We start from the raw sequence: 5145 nt of genomic DNA, 5'->3' as shown, positions 1-5145 counted from the left end.
CCAATTCCTTCTGATACAGTGACTCTGTGTACTCCTACCATCTTCTCTTGATACGTCCTTGATAATTTTCCATTCTACCCAAAGTATCCTTAAGTATTGCCACCATGGCTTGAATTTGTTTTTCCACTCCTTCAGCTTAAGAAACACTGACTGAGTTCGGCCCTTTTGATTTTCTGACTGCAGCTCTCTGCACATTTCATTATAGTATCTTGCTTTGTCATCCTGGGCTGCCTTTTGAAATTTTCCATTCACCTCTTTGATTTATTGGTTTCTTCCTTTAGCTTTGGCTTCTTTGCACTCTAATGTGATACTCAAAGTCTCATCTGACATCCATCTTGGTCTTTTCTTCTTTTTCAGCCTTCTAATGATCTTTTGCATTCTTCATGGATGATTTTCTTGATATCCTCCCAGAGCTCATTTGGTCTACGCTCATTGGTGCTCAAGGCCTCAAACCTATTCCTGACATGGTTTTGAAATTCGAGTGGGACAGACTTAAGGTCAAACTTTGGTTCCCACAGACTTGATGTAAAAAATAGATAGAATATATAAATATAAACATATATATGTTGTTGTTGTGATATATCTCTATCTATCTCTATCTCTATCTCTATCTCTATCTCTCTTGTGGCCTAATGATAAGAAGCTGCACTGAAATCCCAAAGGCATTGGGGTTCTAATAAACCAGATGCTCAGAGGCAAAAGGATTAGCAGCTGCCGCTTGTTCAATTATTGCCACTGAAAAACTGCTGGAGGATCAGATGTGGGTTGGTACCAAATCAATGGCAAACTACAGTAACAACATATAGAAATAGGAGTTAGGACAAGGTAGGAGGCATCTCATTGCCCGATTTCAAATCCTACTACACTGCTGTGGTGGTCAAGACAGCGTGGTACTGGTACAATGACACACACATAGATCAATGGAATAGAATTGAGAATCCAGAAATCAGCCCATCTACCTATGATCAACTGATTTTTGACAAGGAGATGAAATTAGTTAAGTGGGGAAATGACAGTCTTTTTAACAAATGGTGTTGGCAAAATTGGAAAACTATCTGTAGAAAACTCAAGCAAGATCAGCACCTCACTCCATACATGAAAACCAACTCAAAGTGCATCAAGTACCTAGGACTAAAACCAAAGACTATAAACGTCATTAAAGAAAAGCTTGGAAGAACTCTAGAAGCCCTAATCCACAACATAAAGTGTCATCTAAGCATCCTGAAAAACCTACAACCAAGAAAGGATTAAATAGATGAATGGGACCTTCTAAGAATAAAATCCCTTAGCACATCTAAAAACTTCTGGGAAAATATTTGGCAATGACATGTCTGATAAAGGACTTATATGTAGAATTTATAGAATACAAGATAAAGGTAAACAACCGAATTGCAAAATGGGTACAGGATATGAACAGACACTTCACTAAAGAAGACATTCAGATGGCGAACAAACGCATGAAGAAGTGTTCAAAATCCCTAGCTCTAAGAGAGATGCAAATAAAATAACTATGGATATCATCTTACAACATTAAAAATAGCAAAATTCAGTAGAGTAGCTAACAACAAATGCTGGCGAGGTTATGGAGAAACTGGAACCCTTATTCACTGTTGGTGGGAGTATAAAATGGTGCAACCACTATGGAAGGCTGTATGGCACTTTCTCAAAAAGTTGCAAAAAGAAATACCGTTTGACCCAGCAATTCCACTACTGGAAATATACCCTAAAGAAACTACAACTGCCACCCAGGCAGATATATGCACACCTATGTTTATTGCAGCTTTGTTCAAAAGCAACCCTTTGTGCAAAGCGTTGGAAACAACCTAAGTGCCCATCAACAAACGAATGGATAGAGAAATTCACACAATGGAATACTATGCTGCATTGAAAAACAAAGAACTAATGAAATATTATAAAAAAATGGGTGACCCTGGAGGACATTATGCAGAGTGAAGTATCACAGTCACAAAAGGACAAATATTGCATAGTGCCCCTGTTGTAAAATGGGACTAACATCGGGGTTGAAGGGAGCCTGAGAAAGAGGGGATAAATAATGTATTCTGCATTGAAACAGATGAGGGAGAGAACTGTTGAAAATGAATATAGGATTAGGTATTAATTTCATGACAAGAGTACAGGAAAAGAAATGCTTATTAAAGTGGACTGTGGACTTGGGAAGAGGGGGATTGTAGGAAAATGTGTAACAATGAATGAATGGGGGAAAATTAAATGGGCAGAATATACTGTAAATATATATATATGTTGCATTAAAAATCATAAAAAAAAGAAATAGAAGTTAATGCCATCTTACCTTTTTTTGTGTTCTCTCATGATATAAACTGTTTTGCATCCTTCAGGATCCTAGGAGTCTAAAATTTTCCCTCTCAACCTTCCTGGCATCTGTATCAACAAAACTTTGTTTTCAAAATATTTTCTCTCCTCTGGGATATGAATATAATCTATGGAAACTAATATTCTATGACAGGTTTGGAAGTAGGAGTGGCCTCCACTTCCTAAACAACTTGCCTCTGGAAACTCTATAAATGTCGATAGTTGTAGAGGGTTTTTAGGCCTTTTGTGTGTAGGATCGCTATGAGTCATGCTCGACTCGAAAGCAATCAACAGCAACAACAATAACAACGTTTGGAAACTCACAGGTGAGCAATGGTTACTTAAATGTCAATATATTTACTTTCCCCCTAAGAATAGTATAGACAGAAAACTGGGTTTTGTCTCAATGATGAGTTAAGGCACAAAGAATCCGGACAGGTGCAGCCGTGAATAACAGCTTAAAAGATCATCTTTGCATCCTCACACAGTAGGGAACCAAGACCATGTTGGAGAGAGCCAAGGCTCCTTGCCAGCTCTGCTGACTGCTTGGTCTGACTCCAAAACACATCTGGGATTAGAAGAAGGTGTTTTAAAAGGAAGGTGTGCTCAGCAGTTTTAAAGGCTGCACAGAAGTTAAGAACAATAAAGATGAAGACAGGAGTTTTCCTAATTAGGGATTATTGGAACCTTTGCCAGGGATTACTTCTGTGCTTTGTGCTGTGACTACAGCAATGGGCTCAAGTACACCAGAGATGGTGAGGATGGCACAGGATAGAACACAGTTCAGATCTGTTGTTCATAGGGTCACTGTGTTGTCATATTTTGACTTGAAGGCACCAATCAACATCAAAAACAGCCCAAGATCACAGGAAGCTCTGGTGGCCTAGACGTAGTGTTGCAATGTCAAAGGCACTCAGTTTGAATCCACTAGCTGCTCCAGAGAGAAGAATGGGCAGTTTCCTTCTGTGCCATTTACTGTCTCTGAAAATCTGCAGGATCGTCAGCTATCGGTTGGTTCCAACTTTATGGCACACAAGATAGCAGTTGAAGAACTGTGGTTAGTTATCACATCATGATATTACTGATTTTATAGAGCTCCCAAACAGTGACGGGTCCTGATGTGTAGTAGTATTTGTTGTTCAGTGCTGATTATGACTCGCGGGGACCCTATGAACAACAGACAAGACCCTGCCTTATCCTGTACCCCCCCCCCACTGTCTCTGCCCTACTTGAGCCCATTGTTACAGTCACTGTGTCAATTATTTTTGTGAAGGTCTTCCTCTTTTGCTGACCCTCCTTTTTCCAAGGACTAGTCCATCCAAACAACATGTCCAAAGTGTATGAGATGAAGTTTCACCATCCTTATCTCTAACGTGCACCCTGGTTGTGCTTCCTTCAAGACAGATTTGTTTGTTCTTTGGATAATGCATGGTATATCTCATGCTCGTCTCCAACATCACAACTCAAATACATTGATTGTTCATTGATCTTCCTGATTAGTTGTTCAACTTCCAGATACATAGGAAGCAACTGAAAATACCATAGCTTGGATCAAGCACACCTTAATCTTTAAACTGACATCCTTAATCTTGAGCACTTTGAAGATTTCCCCAACAGCATCTGTTTTGATTTCTTGACTGCTGCTGCCATTGGTGTTGATTGTGGATCCAAGTAAAATGTAGTTCTTGACAACATCAATCTTTTTTCTGCCTATTATGATGTTACCTACTGGTCCATTGGTAAGGATTTTTGTTTTCTTGGTGTTGAGATGTGTAAAAAAGAGCAAGGAACATATGGCGATGACCATCTAATAACTCCAGAAGGGGGAACTGCCCGATCATCAACATCCACAAGATAAAACCAATTCCATGGAGTCAGACATGTCCCTATCTCTTTACACTAATTCCAACACTAATCTCATGGCTCTGTTGGGCCCAAAATACGTTGCAATAACTCACAGAGCACACAGAATCATACTTAGAATTTTGGGGTTTTTTTAGGGAAGAAAAAAAGCCTGTAATTAAAGTTTGGAAGCAGAATGCAATCACTCAATCAGGACAGCTTCAGGAATGTGTTTGGAAGCAACTTACTCTTCAGCCTGTGGATTGAGGCAAGTGTTACAAAGCTTAGTCCTGCCAAATATGACTCTCCCCACTCCTGTCCTCCAGAAATTCTTGGCAAATGCTCTTAGCTCTGGTTCCATTGGTTAGCAATGTCAAGGTCAGCTTTGTCTCGTGGCAGATCTCTGTGTTTTTTTTGCTGCAGTTGCTGCTGCTGCTCCCGTCGGCTCTGGTGTGAGTGGCAGGGTAATCTTCGCTACAACGGATATGCACTCTGCTTGTTCTAACTTTTCTTTTTGGTGGTGAGAATCTCAATTTCTGCTGCTGAAACTCAATTTAATGGCAAGATTAGCCAGTCCTCAGAGAAGAGCAGGGAAACCCTGCATGGTTCAAAATCAGAAAGGGAGTGCATCAGGGATGTGTCCTGTCTCCATACCTTTTCAATTTATATGCAGAACAGATGATTCAGGAGGCAGGGCTTTATGAGAAAGAATGTGGCATTAGGATTGAGGGAAGAAAACCTGTTATGCATATGACACAACTTTGCTTGCTGAAAGTGAGGAGGTCCTGAAGCACTTGGTGCAGAAGGTCCAGGACTGTCTTCAATATGGATTGAATCTCAGCATCAAGAAGACAAAGATTATCACCACTGGACCAATTGGCAGCACCATGATGGATGGAGAAGAGATTGAGGCTGTTAACAGTTACAGCTTGCTCAGCTCCACAATCAATATTTTTGGCACCAATAGAAAAC

The sequence above is a fragment of the Elephantulus edwardii genome, unplaced genomic scaffold (genome assembly GCF_000299155.1).
Source record: "Elephantulus edwardii isolate Elephantulus edwardi_28Jun2011 unplaced genomic scaffold, EleEdw1.0 scaffold00316, whole genome shotgun sequence".
Classification (NCBI taxonomy): Eukaryota; Metazoa; Chordata; class Mammalia; order Macroscelidea; family Macroscelididae; genus Elephantulus; species Elephantulus edwardii.
Note: the sequence above shows the minus strand (reverse complement) of the source record.